Raw genomic sequence first — 23,815 nt, forward strand, 5'->3', positions numbered from 1 at the left:
GCACAAGAAGGGGCTGTGATATTTGCTGTAATGTTCCCAGGCAAATATCATCAGACTACAGAGATAATCCAGATAGTACTAACCATTGTATAATTCATAGATGAAGAAAAACTGTGTTTTCCTACAACATTCACACTAATACTGGATGTGATAATTAGGAAGAAATAGTTCCAGAAAACTAAAAATACTATTTGTTTTAATACTTAGCCATTTTAATGCCATGTGCTTGAGCTCAAAGATCTTCAAGAACATGTTCAATGGATATAAACTTTCAGTTATACAAGATGATTAAACTCTAGAGATTTTTTTTTGTACAACATCGTGCCTATAGTTAGCAACGTTTGCACAGTTGTTTTTACCCACAAGAAAAAAAAAAAAAAGAAAGAAAAAGTCTTCAGGGAGGGAAAGAACTGATAAGGAAAGGGGAAGTTTATGCTCCTTGGTCAAAACACAGATGAAGTTCATCTTCTTTTTTCTGAGACTTGAGTTTTTAGTTTCAATGCACTGCATTTTATCTTCTGTTAGATCAGAGCTAAAATTCCAGAACTAAAATATTTACTTTTGTTATGGCTCTATGACCTGATCCTAGGAACAGGGTTTGGTTGTTTTCACGGTGAGGCACATTCTACTTTGTAGAAACATGGAAAGTGAAATATTGTTACTCCTGGCACATAATAGTTGCTCTGAAATATATGTTGGCTGAACAGATGAATGATCCAATAAATGATATCTCAAAATTGTCCTCAAACACTTATGTAATTGGTGTTACACTTGGGCATAGACCTCAGACCAGGTATTCTTCTCTTTGCTCCAAATTAGAACAAGCCACCACACAAATTTCTTAGAGTGATAAAAAGGGCATTGTGAGCAATACGGTCCTTGAACTGGGCCTCGTAGTTTTCAAATAACAAGAAATAGAGAGACATAGATACTTGAGGTTGATAATATACCTAGCAGAGTCATTCTTGATGATGAAAGAAAAGGAAAGCAACAATCAGAAAGAAGGATCCACCACCAAAAGACTTTATGGTAATGTTTATACATTTTTTTAAATAACATTTAGTGGTAACTTTGATTCTCTAAGTTTCACAGAAAATATGAAAGTGTCTTTCTACATGGAAGGAGCTTATATTTTACTATTTGGGAGTAGTTGTATTTTGTTTGCAAATATACTATTTTCTATATAAATATATGTGAATGTATGTATATATATAATGATTTACAGTTACACAGTAATTTCACATTCAGTACTATGATTATTTTGCTTAAATCATGACTAATAGATTCCATTTTACTGCAAAAATGCAGAAATTTGCTTTATAAAAACTGATGTTATTCATCCATATAATCTATTTGAAATTTATCAAAGTTTACTGATTTTTAAATTACATTTTAAATTTACGATCAAAGTAATATACGGACAGGATTAAAAGCAACAACACTCTGCCCCACTCTCAGTTTTTATTCCTAAAGGCAATGATTTCTAGCATATTCTCATTGTTTATCTTATTAGTTACTTCCATATCTTTAAATAATATACATGTATAAATATTTTTTAAATGAAAATGTATTCATTGTTTATTGTCTTTTTGCTATGACCAAAACAGATTTAGGACATTTAAACTACGTTTTCATCTCCTCTTTCTGTTTACTTACAATATGGCTATATCACTATTTTAAATTTCTTTTTTGGCTACCTCTGTATCATTATGAACTATTACAGACATGGAAAAGAGACTATAAATTAATATAATAAATACATATGTAAGCATTACCGAACTTAATCAATAAATATTACCAATACATTGAGGTCTTCTGTATAAATTTTCCTACTATATTCTCTTTCTTTTCCCCTCAAAGGTAACCACCTCTTAAATTTGGCATTTCTTGTTTACATACAAATCCTTATTTTTTATACTTGTCCATTGTCTCTTACTTAAAACCGTAAGGGCCATATGAATTTTGGAATTCAGAACTTTTCAGATTGAAGAAAAATGTTACTTTACAGACATTATATATTGTGTAACACCCATTACAGGGTTTGGAGCAGACTCTATAATTAAAATCTTTTAACATTTTACAGAAAAACTATGGATATCCACAACAAATGTGATAAACAAAAGCTATAAATAGCTTCATGTTATTTTAGTCATATTTTAATACCAACTATGTTAAGATCAGGTAAAAGTATCAGCCAATCGATTTAGGGAAAAACAAACTCCTGATTTTCAGAGCTCTTAGGATTTTGGAATTATAGATAGATATTGAAATTGTATTAGAATGTATTTTTTAAATAAATTCCTAACATATTTATTCTTTACTATCAACACAGATAGAGTGATTTCTCTCCCCACTCTGTGAAATAAGGTTACCATCATCCTTCTACTTCTGGTAGTCTTCCCAATTTTCCACCTCTGAACTCCTATTTTCTGATTGATATCACTTGCATTCTGCATAATCTTAAGCATGCTATCTCTTCTACATCTATAGGGTATTTCTAAAAGAGTTATATCAATAAAATGCTTAAACTAATTTGATTACATAAATAAGGGCCATGCAGAGCCAGTGATCACATCCATATTTCTATCAGTTTGAAGTCTATTTTGTTTGTTTCCAAGAACTATATCCGTAACTTCATCCAAACTTTCCATCCAAATGTTTCCCATCAGCTCTCTCTAGTCCTGAAGCTCTCTCACATTCTGTATTAAAAGTGATCCACTTCTTGCTGCCATTGCTCTGAGTGTGAGGCAAACTCTTCTGAACAATGCAAGTTAACCTTTAGCTTCCAGTTTCCTAGTAGTTATGACATCCATAACTACTCAACCATCAACTTTTTGTTTGCTTCTGTTTTGCTTTGTTTTTATTATTGTTTTAGTTATTAAGGTATAATGGACATATAACATATTAATTTCAGGTATATATCATACAATTTCAGAATTTGTATATATTGTGAAATGATCACCATAATAAGTTTAGTTAACATTGTCACCATACACAGTTAGAAAGTTTTTTTTTCTTTCTTTCTTTTCTATTGGGGAAGGAGAACAGGACTTTATTGTGGAACAGTGTGTACTTCCAGGACTTTTTTTTTTCCAAGTCAAGTTGTTGTCCTTTCAACCTTAGTTCAGCTTCAAGTTGTTGTCCTTTCAGTCTTAGTTGTGGAGGGCACAGCTCAGCTCCAGGTCCAGTTGCCATTGCTAGTTGCATGGGGCACAGCCCACCATCCCTTGCGGGAGTCAAACCGGCAACCTTGCGGTTGAGAGGACACAACCAACTGAGCCATCTGGGAGCTCAGCGGCAGCTCAGCTCAAGGTCCCGTGTTCAATCTTAGTTGCAGGGGGGCGCTGCCCACCATCCATTGCAGGATTCGAGGAATTGAACTGGCAACCTTGTGGTTGAGAGCCCACTGGCCCATGTGGGAATCGAACCGGCAGCCTTCAGAGTTAGGAGCACGGAGCTCTAACCGCCTGAGCCACCAGGCCGGCCCAGTTTTTTCTTTCTTGTTATGAGGACTTTTAGGTCTACTCTCTTAACAACTTTCGAATATATAATACAGTATTATTAACTATAGTCATCATGTTGTACATTATATAACCATGATTTACCTGGTTTATGACCGAAAGTTGACCCCTTTGACTCATTTCTCCCATCCCCCCACGCTCCCTCCTTGGCAAACCACCAATCTATTCTCCATATCTATAAGCTTAGTGTTTTATTTTGTTTTGTTTAGATTCCACCTCTAAGTGAGAACATACAATATTTGTCTTTCTCTGTATGAGTTATTTCATGTAGTGTAATGGCCTCAAGGTCCATTTCTCCATCTGTTTTTTATCATTCAGAAAGTTGTTGAAATATCTCATTTGCTAATGACGTCTCACTTTTTTATTTATGTTGGATATATGTATATGTAGTGTTTTGTATTTATATAAAACTATGTTATTTTAATACTGTCTCAGGAAGAAAAACAAATGAGTTTATGTTGCTATCTTACCATTTCTTCCTGTGAATTTTAAAAAGAAAAATTTCTAAACAACCATAACTGCAAAAGATTATATTGCTCAGGAACAAGATGCTGAGGTACAGGACTCAAACAAATAGTTTTGATTTTAAAATGTTGAAAAATTAAATACAGAAAGCAATAAAAGTACAATAAAACTCAGATGGGTAAATGAAAACAATTTCCTGTTTCCACATAAAGAAATCAAAACTTGAAATTGATTCTAGAGCCTAGGGTTCATGGCTGTCTCATTTTGACACACTAGGAAGACAGAACAAATGATAAAGAAAAATAAAATTATAAAATATACTAATACAGCAAAACCTGATCTTTGTTACACCAATTTCTATTGGTGATTTGAAGTGAAGCCAGAATTTCTGAGTTCCTAACTATGTAAGTTCATTTAAGAGTGTAAATTATCAGATGCTATTCAGAAAATACAATGTAAAGCAGCTGACAGCCCCTCATATTCTCCCATCTTTACCTCTTCAATGTATACCTTCCCCACTTCCAATTGTCCAAACTTATACATCTTTATCTAAGGGCTTCCTCTAATTGCTAAAGGCCTTTTGTTTACCCTTGTTGTTGTCCAGAAATACCAGAAGTGATGGGAATTGGTGTATAAATACATGAACTCCTATTATGGACCACATGTTTGTGTCCTTCCAAAACTCACGTTGAAGTCCTAACTTCCAATATGACTACATTTGGAGATACGTAGGACCTGTGAGGAGGTGATAAAGGTTAAAATGAGTTTATAAGGGTGGGTCTGCTGCTCTTATAAAAAGAGGAATAATCAACACCAAAGATCTATCTCAGGTTATGCACAGGAGACAGGCCATTAGGACACAGAGACCATCTGCAAGCCAGGAAGAGAGCTCCTACCAGAAGTCAAACATTGACTGAACCTTGCCATTGGACTTTGCAGCCTCCAGAACTGTAATAAATATTTTTTTTGTTTGTTTTTTTAAGCTACCCAGTCTTGATATTTGGTTGTGCCAATCCAAGCCAGTCCCTTGGGTGGAATAACTCTGGGGTGTGTCTTCCATACTGATTCTCAGTTTTCCCAATGGGATTAAACTTCAGTTGCCTACAAATGGCTTGAAGATATATGCTTTGTTAGATGTTGTCTTCTCTCTGTTTTACTTCCCAACCCCTACCAATGTTTCCTTCACCTTCTTTTTCACTCTAATTTTTATCTGAGGTTCTACTTTTGGAGTAACCCAAAGGAGGACAAGAAGCATACTCTTGGCCCAGGTCTTCTGAGTTTGTTAATATTTGCTGTGTATAGGTGGGGAATTGGGGGTTAGACGTGGATAGATGAGACAAGGAGGAAGACCTTAGTTTTAGTTTACTTTATCTCTATGCCTTATTTCCAAAGAACTCATAAATAAATAGCAACTTCTTTCTCATACTTACCCCATTACTCTTCAAAGTGAAATTTCTAAGGAGTAAACAATTGAATAATTTGCCTGCTACATTTGTTATTTGATATCCACAGAGAAAGGCAGTTTTAGGGGTAAAGAAAAATACAATTTTATTAATCTGAGAAACACTGAGAATGCTCGGGCTTTTATAAAGAAAATGGATTGCTTGGATAAATTCAGTGGGAAAAAAAATAGGTCGCTGAGTAGAACCACTAATATCCCTCTGAGGTAACAACCAATTTATCACAATATGGATAGGAAATGATCCAGGTATACAAAGTAACAAATACATCATTCTTGTCTTTCTAACCAAAATCCAGTCCTTATTTCTTGTCCTCCTAACATTTTTTATCTCTATATCTTCTTAGCCTCTCTAAAGAAAATCTTCTTTCCTTAATTACTCATTTTTTCCCCTTTTCTACTATCCTATATTGCATACTTCAGAATCAGTGCTTGTACTATTCATATTTGAAGGTTAAATGGAAACATTAATCTGTGGCATTCCAAGTGCTTTTTTCCCCCTTTATTTTCCAATAACATTATCCAAGTCCTTCATAATTACATTGGTTACAGGGCTTTATCTGATAAAATACCACTATTCAAAAGCAGCAAATAGAAGATAGCCTGTTTTGCTTGCTCTTGACAGAAAGCGCTGGTTGTCTGTGTTCAAGATTTAGTAATAATCTATTGTTATAGCGTTTATTAGTTCCACTAAAGCCTTTAATATAAGCTCATATTAATTGTATCTTTAAGCTTCATTCCTCAGTTTAGCAATGCTGAAATTTCCTAATTGGAATCTGGACTGTAATTACAATTTGCTTAGCTGGAATTTACAAAGTATGCTGCCTCTCATAACTCTAAAAGTTGAATCTCAGATGAAAACTTTAAAAATAGAGGCATGAAGGGGCCTGACCCATAGTTGGAGAATTTTGTGATTTTATGCACACTATCACCCCTGAAAGTATGGGAATTTATTGTGATGCTGTCTGGTAGATAAATGTTTCCTTTTTTTAAAGAAAAATAGCCTTATGAATTCAGTAACTAAAAGTTGGGGAGATCCTTAAACATGTTCAAAATATGAAATTAACCAGGGGAGAGTTCGCTTTGTTTATGTTATACTTCTTCACAACCATCTTATGTCTTAAAGCTTTTCAGATGAGGAAAACACCAGCAAGGGCTCAGACACCAATCTTCTGACTCATGTTGAGACTTATGCTTTATCATCAGCTTGTCAAGAAGCTGAAGTCAATAGCACAAATTCTTTCTATAGTTATCTGTTATTCTGCAATTAATAACTATAATTTACTGAGTATAACCATAAACCAAGCACTAACAAAAACACATAATGTCATTTAATTATAATGTTCTTGAACAACACGTAAAGACAGTTTCTAAGAGACTAGGTAACTTCTCTACGTATATACTTCACTAGATAATGGGATATGTGGGTTTGAAGGCAGTCTTTTTGAATTACAAAGGATTTTGAACGGAATTTTCAGAGGGAGATGATAAAATTGCTATGCCACAGATAATAAGAATCCAATAAAATGATGTGTTTGAATAAGCTTTGTAATTTGGAAAGCTTGAAACAGCACTATTATTATCCTGCTTAAAGAAGACTACACATGCATACTGGTAGATAAGACATGCACAGAAATACAGGATAAAGTACAGCATTAGAGAGGAACAGAGAACGTGCCATAGTATTCTGAGGTGGAACAAGTCGTGTCTATATAGGGAAAGGAGGTTTTTTTTCAAGGTGCTATTATATAAGCCAAATATGAACATTTTAAAATGAGAGTGAGTAAGGAAAGGTTGAGACAATGAAGGAAAAATACTGAAGGAAAAATTCTATTTAATATATTTAGCGCTGTATTTAGTGTTGTGATAAACATAAAAACAATTCAGATATGTCCCCTGATCTCAGAATGGGGACTCATTCTCTGAAAAAGTGACGTACGTTCATGAAATAATTGGAGGACAGTACACATGACTGTTGAGTGTTTTGATGACCTCTAATTGAAGTTCTGAGAAGAAATTCATTTTCTACTATAATTTCAGGGTAAAGTCTTTTGATCCCTCCACTAAAATTAAGCAGTGTCATTCTACAAATTATTCGAAGTTCTGGGTTAGACATTTTCTTTTCTTTCAACTGGACCTTATTTTAAACTATGTGTATAATTTCATATAACTGTTGTGTCAGCAATGTAAGTAGAATAAGTTAAGCTCTACAAAGAAATACTTACCCTTGCTAAATAAAAAAGCCTTAAGAAATAGAAGCCAAGAAGAGTTCTAGAAGGAAATTTTCTTAGTGAGAATAAACAAAAGTTAAAGTTGTGTCCAACTTTATTTTCCAGAATTTTTTCTTTTCTTTGGGGTTCTCAATCTTTGTTTCTTTCTGCTTGCTTATACTCAATCAAAATATGGGCCTCTTACTATATCCTCTCATATGCATATTTAATTTTATTTCTTTGTAAATATTCATTAGTCATTTACTTTGTGTGAGACACCATCCTTGTGACTTTATAGAAATTATTTCATTGAATCCTCATAAAAGGATACTATAAGATATTATGTACTCTTAAGTACTATTATAATTCCCATTTTCATCTGAGGAAAATTTAGATTTAAAGAGGCTAAGCAACCTATTCAAAATTATACAGTAAGTAGTGGTCTTGCTAGAATTCAAATCAAGGCATCTTTTTGCCTGCTATTTCACACTCAGTTACTCATGATTATATGCATTTAATACCCATCTTTCAGGTTGTCAGATCCCTGAGATAGTATGCTTATTTCATTCATTATTGTTTTCTCAGGGTCTAGCCTGTGGTTTTGTACATAATATACATATTAAAAGTATAAAGTCTTGTTGCATCAAGATTAAGGGCAATAAGTAATAGAACCATTATTAGAGGTAACTTTTATGAGAAAATGGATTTGATAAAGATCATGAAAATAAACAGGACATTGTGAAGAATTTCTAATTTTGGCCAAAGTGGAACAAAAGAGACTCTCAAGACTGAAACAACTAAAATATTGATGAAATAGATTAAATAATGATTTTAAGATATCTGTATATCATACAATGTAGGACAGCAATCCCTGATATGTGAAACAGAAGAGGTTAAGTAGTAAAAGTCCCCTAGTTTAATGCCTGAATGTTGCCAAACAATGATGTAGAAAAGGGAATACAGGTGGAGCCAGGTAGTGTCACTGCACTGAGAAAATAAATCTTAGATTATAGAGAGGTCAAGGTGACTAGAGTTCACAGAGCAGAGTCCTAGAGAAAAAGTGACCTACACAGAGTAAGAACTTTGAAGATTAATAGAAGGTTCCCTTTGAGGATTTAGCTGAGTACTGAGAACTGAGTTAAACTGCATTTATTTGAGGATACTACCCAACGTCATGAAAAGAACTACCTAAAAGAATAAGGAAAAACAATCTCTAAAACTCACATAGAGCACAGAATAGTTCCTGTTCCTGTTCCTGTTCCCACCAGTCAGCGTAGAAACCTCATAATTCATAGGTCATTGAGGAGAGAACTCAGAGGGTTTCTCTTAAGTAGTTGTGAAAAATTAACCTTATACTAAACATGCTCTGGTTGTGTTTTTCAATGCTTAAAAGCAATAACCAAAAGGATCAAACAGCTTCCAAAGAACTCAACTTAGTCCCTCTAAAAGTTCAAGGACATTTACAGAAATATATATGTATATTTAAATGCAGCCTTCAACAAGGTGAAATTCATAATCTCTGCTATTCAATCAAAGATTCCCAGGCATGCAAAGAAGCAAGAAGGAGAAAACTCAGTCAAGTGAAACAGACCCAGAAATAATATAGATGACGTGATTAGTAGACAAGAGCATAAAAACAGTATTACAAGTCTATTTCATATGCACAATACTCTAGAAAAAAATAATGAACATTAAGCAAAAATATGGAAGATATAATAAAAAAGACATAATTTAACTTCTAAAAGTAGAAAATAGAATGTCTGGAAAAAATATACTAGATTAGATAAAATATAGAACTGCTGAAGAATATATTAGTGTATTTGAAGACACAGCAATGGAACCTATCCAAAAGAAAGAAAAGAGAGAGAGAGAAAATATTTTATTTAAAAAAAATGAATAAACAGAATTGAAGACCTGTAGGACAACTTCAAATTGTCTATTATACATGAAATTGGAATCCTTGAAGGGTGGGGCTGAAAAAAAAAAACATAATAGTAGATAATTTGCCAAATTTGAGGAAAACTCACAGATGCGTGATGCTCAATGAAACCTAATCACAAGAAACATGAAAAAACTATACCAAGACATTTTATAATCAATTAACTTAAAACTAGTAATAAAGACATTTTAAAAGCAACCAAATGGGAGAAAAGCACATTCCACATAGAGGAAGAAAATAAAAATGGCAGCAAATATAAAGTTGGAAATAATTCATGCCAAAAAGCAGTGGAACAACATCTTTAAAGAACTGAAAGAAAAATACACAAATCTAGAATTCTCTACTCAGTATATATATATATATATATATATATATATATATATATATATATATATATATATAATCTTATATATATATATAATCTTTTATATATAAAAGATTATATATATATAATCTTGTATGTATATATATACATATATATATTTGCATGTCTATATATATATAGACATGCAAAAGCTAAAAGAGTATGTCAATATTAGACATGCACTACAAAGATGTAAAGGGAGTGCCTGAAGCAAAAAGGAAAATATACCAGATGGGAATCTGGATTTATATGAAGAATGATGATCACCCAAAATGGTAATTACTTGGCTAAATATGCTAATATTTTAATTAAAATCTCTTTAAAAGATAATTTACAAAAATAATTTAAAAATAGTACAAAACCCTCAACAGAAGAAAATAATTATATTGTTATAAAGTTCTTAAACTATACATGAAGTTATATGCTATCATATGGAAATCATACAGATCATACAAAAAGAATGTTGACTCAAATTGCAGTCAGGAATCAATGATGGACATAATTACCAACCAAGAGAAATTAAAAAATTATAAAGAAATACCATAACAATTTTTAACAAATTAAACAACTTTGACAAAATGGACAAATTCTAGAAAGGCAAAAATTAGAAAAAATATGTAAAAAAGAAATAGATTGATTAATTTTATAACAAATAAAGAAATTAAGTAATTAAAAATCTTCCCAGAAAGAAAATGTGAGGTTTACATGGTCCCAGAAAGAAAAGGTGAGGCTTACATGGCTTCAAAGCTAAATTTAATCAAATATTTAAAAATATAGTAACAAGTCTTCACAAATAGTTTCAGAAAACAGAGAAAAAATAGTCCCCACTCGCTCTATGAGGTGAATACTATTACCCTGATATCAAAGCTAGACAATGACATCATCAGAAGAGAAAAATAGAGATGAACAACAGGTTCATAGATGTATAAGTCCTTAACAAAATACTAACAAAATGAATCCCACTATATAAAAATATATAATATGCTATGAAAAAGTGGGATTTATCACACAAATATAAGGTTGGTTTACTATTAAAAAATCAATTAATGTCATATACAATATTAAGAGAATAAAATACATTATCATTTTAAGAAACACAAGAAAGGCATTTGAAAAAAATCCAATACAAGTCATGAATATATCTGTAAACAAACCAGTAGAGGGGAAATTCCTCAACTGAATAAATGAAAGCTTGGAAATTTTTTTAGCTAATATCATAGTTATTGGTGAAAGACTGAATTATCTTCTCCTAAGGTCAGGAAAAAGGGAAGGATTACTGCTCTTGCCATTTATTTTCAACATTGCAGCAGAAGTTATAGCTAGGAAAATAAATTTAGAAAAAGAAAAAAGAAACTAAAGGTATTCAAATGGGAAAGAAAGAAAGAAAACTGTCTTCATTAGCAGATGGCATGATCCTGTACATGGAAAATTCTAAGGCATCCCTGTAGCGATGAACAACAAAATAGGATACATGATTAATTTATAAGAATCATTTGTATTTCCAAATTTTAGCAATGTTTAAAAACTTTCACAATGATTTTAAAATTAAACAATTTAGAAGGGAAAATATTCTTAAAAATACAAAATTATAAAGTTTAATCAAGAAGAAATAGTTAAGTCACTAAGCCTTCCTCTTAAAGTAATTTATTTTGCAGTTAAAAAAAAGTCCAACAATGAAAATTCCAGGTCCAGGTGGCTTCACTATTTATTTGGACCAACGATTTCAGAAAAAAGAAAAAAAGAATACCAATTCTACATGAACTCTTAAAATATGAAAGAGGAGGAAATACTTCCCAAATAATTATATGAGTATTACTTATATGAGTATAAGTATATGAGTATATGAGTATTACTTATATCATTATTAATAATTATATCAGTATTACTCTAATATGAAACCTCCAAAACAATTACAAGAAAAGATAAATTACAGACATATATCATTCAATAACATAGATGCAAACATTCTTAATGAAATTTTAGTGACTGTAACACAAAAATATATTAATAAGGATGGTATGGATGACCAATTAGAAGAAACAAAAAAAAGGATTCCTGATTTAACCTCTTCTATTCAGCATTGTACTGGAGATTCTACCCAGTGAATTAGGCAAGAAAAAGAAATAAAAATCTTTAGGATTGCAGAAGAATTAAAACTTTCTTTATTCACAGATGATGTGATTGTCTATGTAAAGAATCCTCTGGAATCTGCAGAAAGTTAATAAAACTAATAAGTGAATTTAACTTGTTTCCAGAATATAAGCTCAATATACAAAAATCTATTGTATTTTTATGTAGAAGCATCAAACATTTGTAAACTGAAATTTTTAAAAAAGCAATGCCATTTTCAATAGTACCCAAAAGTAAAACACTTAAGAATTAATATGACAAACTAGGTATGAGACCTGTTTACTGAAACTACAAAATATTGCTGAGAGTCATTAAAGAAGTCTAAATAAATGGAAAGATATACTGATATCATGGGCTGGAAGACCAAAATCTCAACAGACTTTTTGATGTAGAAAGTGACAATCTGATTTTAAAAATTCATATGGAAATGCAAATGACTTAGAATAGCCAAAACCACATTAAAAAATAAGAAAAAGTGGAGGACTTACACTACCAGACTTCAAAACTTATCATAAAGATACAATAATCAAGATAGTGTCATGTTGACATCAAGATAGACAGATGAATCAATGGAAAAAAATAGAGTCCAGGTAAACATTGTGTTTGCCTCCTCTCATGACCATATCAAAATTACTACTAAACTACAGAACAACCATCATTGAGAATCACTTGAAATCTAACTGAACAGAAGCCTTGCAACTAAGGATGTACAGAATAAGCCATATAGAGACTGGTGGGAGGGATGGAGAAGCAGAATAAACTGATCCCACATCCGTGTGTGGCAATTAAAAATTAGGAGGGATATCTCAGCTGCAGCGGCTCCCGTTGAGAAGTGAGGGGTTCCAGCTCCACACGAGGACTCAACATAGGGCTGCAGTGACAGGAAGAGCAGTCTCTACAACTTTGGTTGTGAAACCAGCAGAGACTGTGGCTGAGTAAAATGAAGGGTGGCCAGAGTCCCAAGCCCACACATAGACTCACTCACTGATGGACTCACTCACTCTGAGCTCCAGCACTGGGGCAGCAGCTCAAAAGACACCAGGGAAATACAGGGAGGAACTGAATTGTCTGGTTCCACAGTGAGGGCTGGAGGGGCAGCTTTCTCCCAAACAGAAGAGCTGGCAAAAGTCATTGTTCCTCTGTTGAGCCCTCCTCTCACCCAGCACTCAGACAGAGGCAGCTGCCATATCTGAGTCTCCATAAACTTGGCTAACACTCTTTGTTTGACCCTGGTGATTCCTTGATACCCTGCCCCACCCAAGTCATTTCCCGTGGCTTTTCCATACAAATGGCCTATTTGGCTCATGCTGTCAACTTTCCTAAAAATCTTTCAAAGGTTCACAAAGCCCAAACAAGTAGCATCTGGCCTCAGCATTCCCTGTATCTCTATCTGATGAGCCCCAAGCCTGTCATTGGAGGAAGCCAGCCACGGATAGGACCTTGGCCTCTCTCAAGCACCTCCAAACCCAATGTGGTTTGCATTGTGGCTCAATCCAGGTAGCCCCCGGTAGGCACAGGCTGCAGCTGAACTTGGCCTGGGGTGAGGCCCCTTACAAGAGGCCCTGGGGCCTGCACTGCTAGTGTCCAGCTTTGGACCCAAGCAGAGCACCACCCAGCGGCCTCCACAGAGGACACACCTAAATGGAAGACTGGGCAGGCATCAGAGCACTGCTAAAGTGAATCCTGCTCAGTAGGGCCCACCCCTGCACAACAACTATAGTTATGGCCATCCCTCACAGCCAATCAGCCTGAGGGTCAATCCCTTTGACTGATGTGCAAACAGCAACCAATGCTCCACTACAACAGGAGGAACACACAACCTACAGAAGATACATACTACAGCACCCAGCTTAGGTATCAAGGGAGACTGCACCACTGGGCACCACAGGACACCTAATACATAAGACCACTTTAATAAGACTGGGAGACACAGAAGCCATAATTAATACATAGAAACAAGCAGAGGGAGGCAGCCAAAATGAGGAGACAAAGAAACATACGCCAAAATGAAAGAACAGAACAAAGCTCCAGAAAAAGAATTAAACAAAACGGAGACAAACAATTTATTAGATGTAGATTTCAAAACATTGGTTATAAGGATGCTCAATGATCTCAGGTAGAACTTCAACAAAGAGATAGTAAAGATAAAAATGGAAATAGAAAACATAAAAACATACCACCAGAAAAAAAATACAATAACTGAAATGAAGAATACATTAAAAGGGATCAACAGTAGATTAGATGAAGCAGAGGATAAGATCAGTGATTTAGAAGAAACATAAAGTAACAGAAAACACCCAATCAGAACAGCAAAAAGAAAATAAAATAATTCAAATTATGAGGATAGTTTAAGGGGCTTCTGGACTAACATCAAGCAAGCCAACATTCGTATCACAGGGGTACAAGAAGGAGAAGAGGGAGCAAGGAATTGGAATCCTACTTGAAAAAATAATGATAGAAAACTTTCCTAACCTGGCAAAAGAAATACACATACAAATCCAGGAAGTACAGAGAGTCCCAAATAAAAGGAACCCAAAGAGGCCCACACCAAGACACTTCATAATTAAGATGCTAAAGCTTAAAGACAACTAGAGAATCTTAAAAGCAGCAAGAGAAAAGCAGTTAGTTACCTACAATGGAGCTCCCATAAGACGGTCAGCTAATTTTTCAACAGAAACTTTGCAGGCCAGAATATCTCAAAATATTGAGAGTGATGAAAAGCAAGGACCTACAACCAAGATTACTCTATACAGCAAAGCTATCATTTATAGATAGATAGATGATATATAGGTAGATAGATAAATAGATATAGAAAGATAGATAAGAGCTTCCAGATAAGGAAAAGCTAAAGGAGTTCATCATTACCAAACTAATACCACAAGACTTCTTTAAGGGATTTCTTTAAGGAGAAGAACAACAAAAAAAGGTAAAATATATGAATAATAAAATGGCGTTAACTATGTATCTATCAACAATTACTTTACATATAAATGGATTAAATGCTCCAATCAAAAGACATAAGGTGACTGAATGGATAAGAAAACAAAAACCTTCCATACGCTGCCTACAAGACACTCACTTCACATTGAAAGACACACAGACTGAAAGTAAAGGAATGCAAAAAGGTATTTCATGAAAATGGAAATGAAAGAAAAAGCTTGGTTAGCAATATTTATACCAGACAAAATAGACTAAAACAAAGTCTAGAACAACAGACAAGAGGGATCCAATAATCCCACTTCTGGATATTTATCTTAAAAAACCCAGAACACCACTTTAAAGGGACATGTGCATCCATATATTCATTGCAGGCCAAGATGTGGAGGATGAATGGTTAAAAAAGAGGTGGTAGATATATACAATGGAATATTATTCAGACATAAGAAAAAATGAAATCTTGCGATCTGCAACGACATGAATAGACCTAGAGGGTATTATACTTAGAGGAGTAAGTCATCCAGAGAAAGACAAATGTCATATGAATTCACTTATATATGAAACCTGAAAAAATAAAACAAACAAACAAACAACAGAAACAGACTCACAGAGAACATTTTGATGGTCGCCAGCTGCGAGGGGGTTGCGTAGTGGGTGAAAAGAGGAAGGGATTAAAAATTACAAAGTGGTTGTTACATAGTAATCATGAGGATGTAGGGTATAGCATAAGGAATAAAGTCAACGATATTTTAATAACTATGTATGGTGTCAGATGAGTACTAGATTTATTGGGGTGATCACCTTGTAAGTTATATAAATGTCTAATCACTATGTTGTACCCCTGAAACTAATATAATATTGTATGATAACTGTAATTAAAGAAAATTAAAAATAGTCAAAAAGAGAAAAAAAAGAATAGAGAATCTAGAAGCAGAGTCACACATGTTATGGATGAATAATAATTCACAAAATTGCTAAGTCCATTCAATGGAGAAATGAGAATCTTTTTAACAAATGATTATGGAACAATTGCATTTCCATATACAAAACAATAAAGTCAAATTCATATCTAGCAACATATATAAAAACTATCTTAAAATATTTCACAGATATAAATGTAAAACTTAAAGTTATAAAATTTCTTGAAGAAAAATGAGGAGAAAATCTTTGTGACCTGAGGTTAATTTTTTTTTAGTTACAGCACCAAAGGCCTGGTCCATAAAAAAAGAAAACCAAAACAACAACAACAACAACAACAAAATAGTGATGAGTTAAATTTCTTAATATTAAGAAGTTGTTCTTCAAAATAAGAAAATGAGAAAACAATCCACCAACAGTGAAAAAATATTTATAATTCACATATTTGACAAAAGATTTGTATGTTCATATATAAAGAATTCTCTAAACTAAAAAATGAGGAAACAGATACCCAATTAAAAAACATGTAACTAATCTGAATAAGCTGTTCATCATAAGATATATGACTGGTAAATAATCACATGGAAAGATATTCATCATCATTAGTCATGAACAAAATATAAATGAAAACCACAATGAAGTACCATCACAAACCTATTAAAATGTCTAGCATATTGTTTGAAAGCAGAGATATATTGTAACTGTAACGCAAATACATTCCTTGTGGGAAGATAAAATGGCGTAACTACTTTGTAAAACAATGTGGCAGTTTTTTGAAACATTAAATGTACACTTAACACATGACCTAGCCATTCCACTTCTACAATACTTCCATACAAAATCTACTGCACTAAGCTACCCAAATGTCCATTAACAAATGAATTTATAAACAAATTGACATATAGTTGATCCTTAAATAACATGGGTTTGATCTGCACAGGTTCAATTATATGTGGAGTTTTAACTGCATGGGGATCAGTACCCCTAACTACCCTCGCATTGTTCAAGGGTCAACTGTATATAGATTTGGAGCACAGTGGAATATTACTTAGTAATAAAAAAATGACACACAAATACACGAAAGTGGAAGCCAGATCAAAAAAAGAATAAATACTCTATTATTCCAGTAATATAAAAAAAATTCTAGAAAATGCCAATTAATCTATAGCGACAAATGAGTAATTGCTTAGGGAATGCACAGGTGGGAGCAACAGGAGTGAGAGATTACAAAGGGGAATGAAGGAATGTTTGAGAGTAATGTGTCATGTGTTTACTATCTTGACTGGGGTGATGGCTTCACAGGTTTATACACACGTCCAAACTTAATGAATTGTATACATTATGAGCAGTTTATTGTATGTCAATAAAGCTTCTTTAAAAAGATGAACATTATAGAGATAGATGGGATTTTCTTTACCAAATATTAATTGAATGCTGTCTTATTTACAAGGAACAGTCTAGGCATTGAAAGTATAAACTTGAAACTTTTGCCTTTGAAGAATAAAAAGTTATTTAGTGAAGAAAATGTATGCCTTCAATACAGTGCAATAAGGTTTTCACAAGCATTAGTAAAGGGGTGTACCTCAGCTCAGTTCAGTTTTGGGATGGTGGGAACGTGAAGAGAGAATCAGAAAAAGAAAGTGAATGCAATGCACAAACATTTTAAAAAGCAATTGGCAAAAGAAAAACAATTACAATAAAGTATTTCAGAAAGTAAATATGGTCAATTAAATGATAATGTTATGCGTATTTGAAGACAAAAAGAAGGCAATTGATGGAGGGAGATATCAAATATTGGAGAGTGTATGGAAACGTTTCCTACTTATAGAAAGAAGGCTTCATGGTAGACAGATAATCCAGTTATCTATAGCTACAAAACAAATCCCCCAAAACAAAAGTATTGTATTATACGTATGGATTCTGTGGATAAGCAATTAGGGCAGGGCTCAGCAAGTGTGACTTGTCTTTGTGTTGTACAATGTAGGGGCCTCAGCTGAGAAGATCTGAACAATCGGGGCTGGAATCTTTGGAAGGCTTCCTCATTCACACTTCTAGTACTTGGGCAGAGAGGGCTCAGATGGCTTCCTTCCTCCGTGTAATATCAGAGCTTCTCCATGTGGCCTCTCTATCTGAACTTTCTAGGATGGTAGCCCCAATGTAGTTGGATTTTTTACACTCAGATTCCCGAGATGGAGAGTTTCAGTGAAAAAAGATGAAAGCTTCGTAGCTTTTAAAAATTTACCCTCTACATTGCACCACTTCCACTTGTCAAAGCAGTACAACCTATCCAGATTTAAGGGGAAGAAATACAGATCCCCGTCTATCTATACAAGGTGAGTCAAAGCAAGTGAGGCCATGTTTTAAAGCCACAACAGCAGACTAACTTTGGGGAGGAGAAGAAAATCTCAGATTTAATGGAAGTGGTGGATAATTAAATCTTCCTGATTTTCTCAGCAAAATACATCACACATTTAACTGTTGGAACAGGTATAGGGTAGGGAGTAGAATCAGATGAGAGAAATAATTTAATATGAAGCAGGAAAGGGTCTAGAAAAGCTTAGGTTGAGAAAATAAATGAGAAAAGAGTGGAGATTGTGAGATTTTGGGACTCACACAGAAAAACATTACACAGAAAAATATTACACAGAAAAACAGTGTAATAAGAAAAATGTGAAAAATATAACTTATTCATCAGAGTTATGGCAAAATGCCATGAGCAAAATAGAAATATAAACAACAAATTGGGGGAAATATATAACAACAGACTAACATTTTTAATATTAAAATATCTCACAAATTAATAAGACCAATGACCCAAGTAGAAGAATGTAGTGTTGTAATAATGAACTAATATGAGGTATAAGCCTGCAGCATAAGATGAAAACCTGGCATACCTTCCTCTATTAATATTGGGATAGATTAGGAAAAAGGAAATAAGAAAGGAGATTATTTTTTCAGGTTTAAGAATATATTTTATTCTTATATACAGTGTTTAATATAGTTTTAAAATGTCTGATGACTACAAAACACACCACAAATTTGACATCTTTTCCAATGTTTGCTGTAGGCATGGGGGACATACCTGAGGTGCCAAAAACTGTACACATTTTAAAAGATGTTATCTATGTACTACTTTTCAAAGTTGAATTATGGTGGCAATGTGTATGTAGTATGACGTTTGCTCAAAAGATGGCATTAATCAAATGAATGCTAGTGTCATTCATTGTATTACAATTCTAATACTTTCTTAAAAATGTGTATACATTTTTTGGGCACCCTTTGTATTTGAGTTTCAATACAAGCATTGATTAGCATGTGCTTTGTTATAGGAGATTTTCTGTGGGAAATAGAATACTTATATTTTTGAACATAATAAAATAAACACTTCATAAACTTTATGCAAAATATGTTTTGAGTAATTTCAATTTACTATATTCACAGTAAACATGAATACATACACTGGTAATTGCTGCATTTTATAAGTTAATAAACTCGGGTTTCCCTTTGAATAGTAGAATACAGAGAAACCATCAGTTCCCAAATGCTGCTCTCTCTTTATCCCAACAGGTGGGCTTCAAGCTTTTCAATACACATAGTTATTGCTGAAAAAAAATCTTTCTCCCTTTCTCTAAGCCATTTGCCCCTCCCTTGAGCTCCAGTTCTTTATGATGAGATGACTCATTAAGCTTTCTTCCTGGCAGGGAGCTGACACCCAATTAATGAGCTGACACTGTTCTGTGTCCGCTCATACTAGTGCAATAAGGCTCTGTTTACAAACACAGGCTGTTGTGCCTGTTAGGGTGGGCAGGTTAAAATCTCCCTGCTGGGCCAGTGTGTTCAAAATCATAAGGCTTCTTTAAACAATGTCTTTGTGCCTTAAACATCAGACCATACTGCTTTTCAGCATGATGCAAGTCACCCTAATGGCAACATCCTATTTGGCGGGAAAGGGACCAATGGGCCGAGATTTTGAATTATAAATAGTATAAATGGTAATATTTTCTTACAAAGTCATTCTCAATACTATCTAATAGTAAATAATGGTTTATTTTTAAGAGAAAATTTCAGGTTTGCAGACTTTTTTTTTTTTTTTAATTTCAACTAAACGTGTGGTTAAATCTAGACTGCATCTGTGTTTTCCTCCCTCCACCTAAAATTTCACTGCCCCTCTCCATTTGACAAGCTTCTCTCTAACCTCAGGCTCCAACTGAAATATCATCTGTGAAATCGCTCTTGAATTCCTCTGGAAGGGGTGACGCTTCAGTTTCCTATAGGAGTTTTTAAATGTTTCTATAGTAGCATTCATCACGCTAGCTCCCTTTTAATTTTTCTCCTTCACTAAAGAAATGACCAAGATATAGTAGAGTACAGTGCATAACACATAGTAAGCGTTTGTTTAGGATTTCAATTCTCTGAGTATGGGCTTCCTACAATTGAGCTCTATAATTATTCATATTCATTGTTACTTTGTATTACAGCTAAGGAACTCACTGGTTACTAAAAGCATATCTCCTTCTGTACTCTTTGGATTCCACGTTTCTCTAAACTGGTGAGTTATTATGCAGGTGAGCCATATGAGTACCCATGTAAAAGTAGCAGACAGGTATGGTGCCAGCCATGAGCCTTCTTCCAACTAAGTTTTGTATAAATAATCGAACATGCTTCAATATACTCTAGGCTATGAATGACAACTGGAAATGACCTCTGGGTAGTTATATCACAAAGGTTGTCTCAGTCTCTGAGGTTAGTGAAACTGGAATTCAGAGAGAGAGAAGGGGGTAGGGTGGGGGGGTGGGGTGGAAAGTGAGGCACGGGGGGAAGGGGGGGGGGAGAGAGAGAGAGAGAGAGAGAGAGAGAGAGAGAGAGAGAGAGAGAGACCAAAACGATAGAAGTAGATAAAGACAGGCCATGCTGAGACTAATAAATTGTTTTAAGGATTTTGATCTTTGTCATCATAACAACATGAAAACTTTAGATGGTTTTAAACAAAGGTAGAAAATAAGATGAAATTTACATTCCTAAATAATTAATTTGGTTGCATTATGGAGTTTGGATTTTTGGATTGGAGGAAGGTCTAAAAGGATGTGGGTAGACTAGTTTGAAATCCATTAGCAGATAGATTATATGTAGTTTGGTTAAGACTGATGCTGTTTTTGAGTGTGATGGTTAAGATAGAGGTGAAAAGATGAGGTAGATTTGAGAGCTATTTAGAAACTAAAAGTACAAGAAGTTGGTGGCAGATGTAAAATGAGAAACAAGGTGAAGAAGAGAGAGGTGTCTGGTTTCTAACTTCAAACTTGCTAGGTGGTGGTGTCGTTAACTGAGAACATACTAGAAAACGTCTATATTTAGGGAGTGGGGTGGATGCAGGATCAGGGGTGGAGAAGGTCTCTTTGGATTCCTGAGTTTACTTTTGCACATGTTGGCTTTGAAGTATTTTGAAGAAACCCAGTTGAAGATACAAGGAGGGAGTACATTTTATGTCTAGAACCAAGAAAAAAAGCCTGCCAAGAGTTGTATGTTTCCAGTAATTGGCATATAGTTGGTATGAAGCCTTGGACATTGATGTGGAATGCACATGCAAGGATTTTGAATGAACTAGGTCAACTTAAAACTTGACTGGGGCTGGAGGATCTGCTTCCACGCGGCCTTTGGCAGAATTCCAAGAATTCTCACTCAGTTCCTTGTCACTGGGCTTCATCACAAGGTGCCTGACTGTTCTCACAACATGGCTTCCTCCACAATGAGTTCCAGAGACAAAACAAGGCACAAACTACAGTGTTTTTCATGTAGTGGACGCATGGTCACTTTTGACATATCTATTTGTTCCAAGTGAGTCCAGGCCATGCTTGAAGAAAGAAGGATTAACCTCCATCTCTAGAAGAAAGGAGTGTCAGAGAAGGTGTGGACATATTTTAAGACCACCACATTGCCCTTCTGAATATGGTACAGGAGCTCAGAATCCCGTTTGCTCCCGTCACTTCCCTGTTCCTCACAGCATTCTTATGGTTTTATGATGGAAATCCCAGCCTTCCTCAAAAAGGGGTTTACAACCATTGCTAGCCCAGATAATTCTTAATGTAGAAAATGTTGCAGGTGAGAGTAAATACGATGTTCATCGTCTAGTTTAATATAGATAATTTTTGTAAATTCTAATAAAATTTTATGATAAAGATTTTATTTAAATATCTTATGAAATGTGTGATATTACTAGTTCTATTTAGTCTTCAATTTGACAAAAACATTTACTAACCATGAATTCTTGGAATTCTGAGACAACTGATAAATATAGGAAATTTTATTTAACAATGGGTCCTTCTGCTAACCATTAAAACAACAAAACATTATTTTTTAGGCTCAAGGTTAGGCTCTTTTATTTGTAGATAAAATTGCAAGAGTAACAACTTGATTTTTTTCATAAAACTATTGCATCTTTTTATGCAATTCTTTTATAAATGGAACTTTTCATATTGGAAATATTTGACACACAGACATTCTGGGTTTGGTCTCAATTTTGTGAACTTCAGCAAGTCATATCACTCTTATCAGCTTAATTCTCTTCCGTAAACATAAAATAAACAAAATATGTTGCTGAATTAGATGCTCTAAATGTCCTCTGGTACAATCTTTGGTCCTAAAATTCTGACTTCCAGTTTAAAGTAAATCCTGGTAGTCTTTAAGCTACAAGCTGTTCCTATTCTAAGGCGACAACTGAAAGATAGATATTTTAAATAAATAAAAATATATAATACTCAGGAATGCTATCTTTTTACTTGTTTGTTACACACAAAATATATAATCCAAGTGTTACACATGATTCTGTGGAAAAGCTTCAGTATTCTTAATATTAGTAGAAAAAGCTATCTTTATGCAAGGTTCAAATAGATAGTTTCTCTTAAAAACAAATTATCCTAATGATTGAAATGGCTTAATCTGAAAGAACAAACAACAAAGCAAACTACCAGGGTAGAGATGAACGATGGACATTTATATAAATAAGAAAAAAAGAACCAAATTATGTACCGAGGGCTTAATATAATACATTGCAAGGCAATCTTAGTTCACAATTTGTAACAAAATAAAACAAACCCCCTCAACAAATGGATTCAGCATTAGTTTTATTCTAAGGAATTAGGACTTCGTGGGGTCCTATCCTGCTACTGATCTGCTCAATAAACTTCTATCAGCTGAAAAAAGAGCCTAGAAAATAGTATTCTTTTCATCAGCAAATATATAACATCTACTGTGTTCAGAGCACCATCGATCAGCTAATTACACCTATAGTAACACAAGTAGTCTCTGAAGAAAAGCCTTCTTGTTTTGGACATATTCTAGAAGGTTTTAAAAAACTAGAAGCTCTCCGGAGAGAAAGCACTGATATGTGAGCTCCCAACATCAGCTCTCAGTGTGGGGCAGGCAGACAGTGAAGTTGAAGCAACCTTCCTTTCACTGAAGAGACCCTTTGAACTCTCTTGCTATGTGTATGTTTTTTGTTTGTTTGTTTGTTTTTGGTTTTTTACCTAATGTCCTCAATAAATTCTATTTTCAGACTTGACAGATACTCACCTTCTTGATTTGGATTCACTCTTTCTGTAAAATGTACCCCGAAGTGTCAAGCCACCTAAAGATAATTAGAACTATGTAAGAATGATATAAATCCCTTTCCCTCTCATTTTTAGCAAATATATATTTAGTAAATAAATTGTGTGAGGTCTGATGCTAAAGTCTTTATCTACCTTAACTAGATTCATCCTTACACTAGCCCCCTGTGGAAAATCAGGTAAGTCACATGCTATTTATGGATGAGGAAACTGTGACCTAAAGAAGGTAGCAGTATGCCCAAGGTCACATTGCTCCTAAATGTTAGAGCAT

At 34.1% G+C, this 23,815-nt stretch overlaps 1 protein-coding gene across 1 annotated transcript in view; it reads right to left on the reverse strand.

Moving 5' to 3' along the window:
* The window catches only part of OSTN (osteocrin), a 264,906-nt gene extending 241,373 nt beyond the window's left edge, over positions 1-23,533 (reverse strand). The window contains exon 1 of the mRNA XM_081067797.1: positions 23,510-23,533. The gene's annotated coding sequence lies outside the window, so the exon portion shown is untranslated. The remainder of the gene's footprint in view (positions 1-23,509) is intronic.
* Between the last annotated feature and the right edge of the window lie 282 nt (positions 23,534-23,815).

This window comes from Rhinolophus hipposideros, assembly GCF_964194185.1.
Source record: "Rhinolophus hipposideros genome assembly, chromosome: 2".
Taxonomy (NCBI): domain Eukaryota; kingdom Metazoa; phylum Chordata; class Mammalia; order Chiroptera; family Rhinolophidae; genus Rhinolophus; species Rhinolophus hipposideros.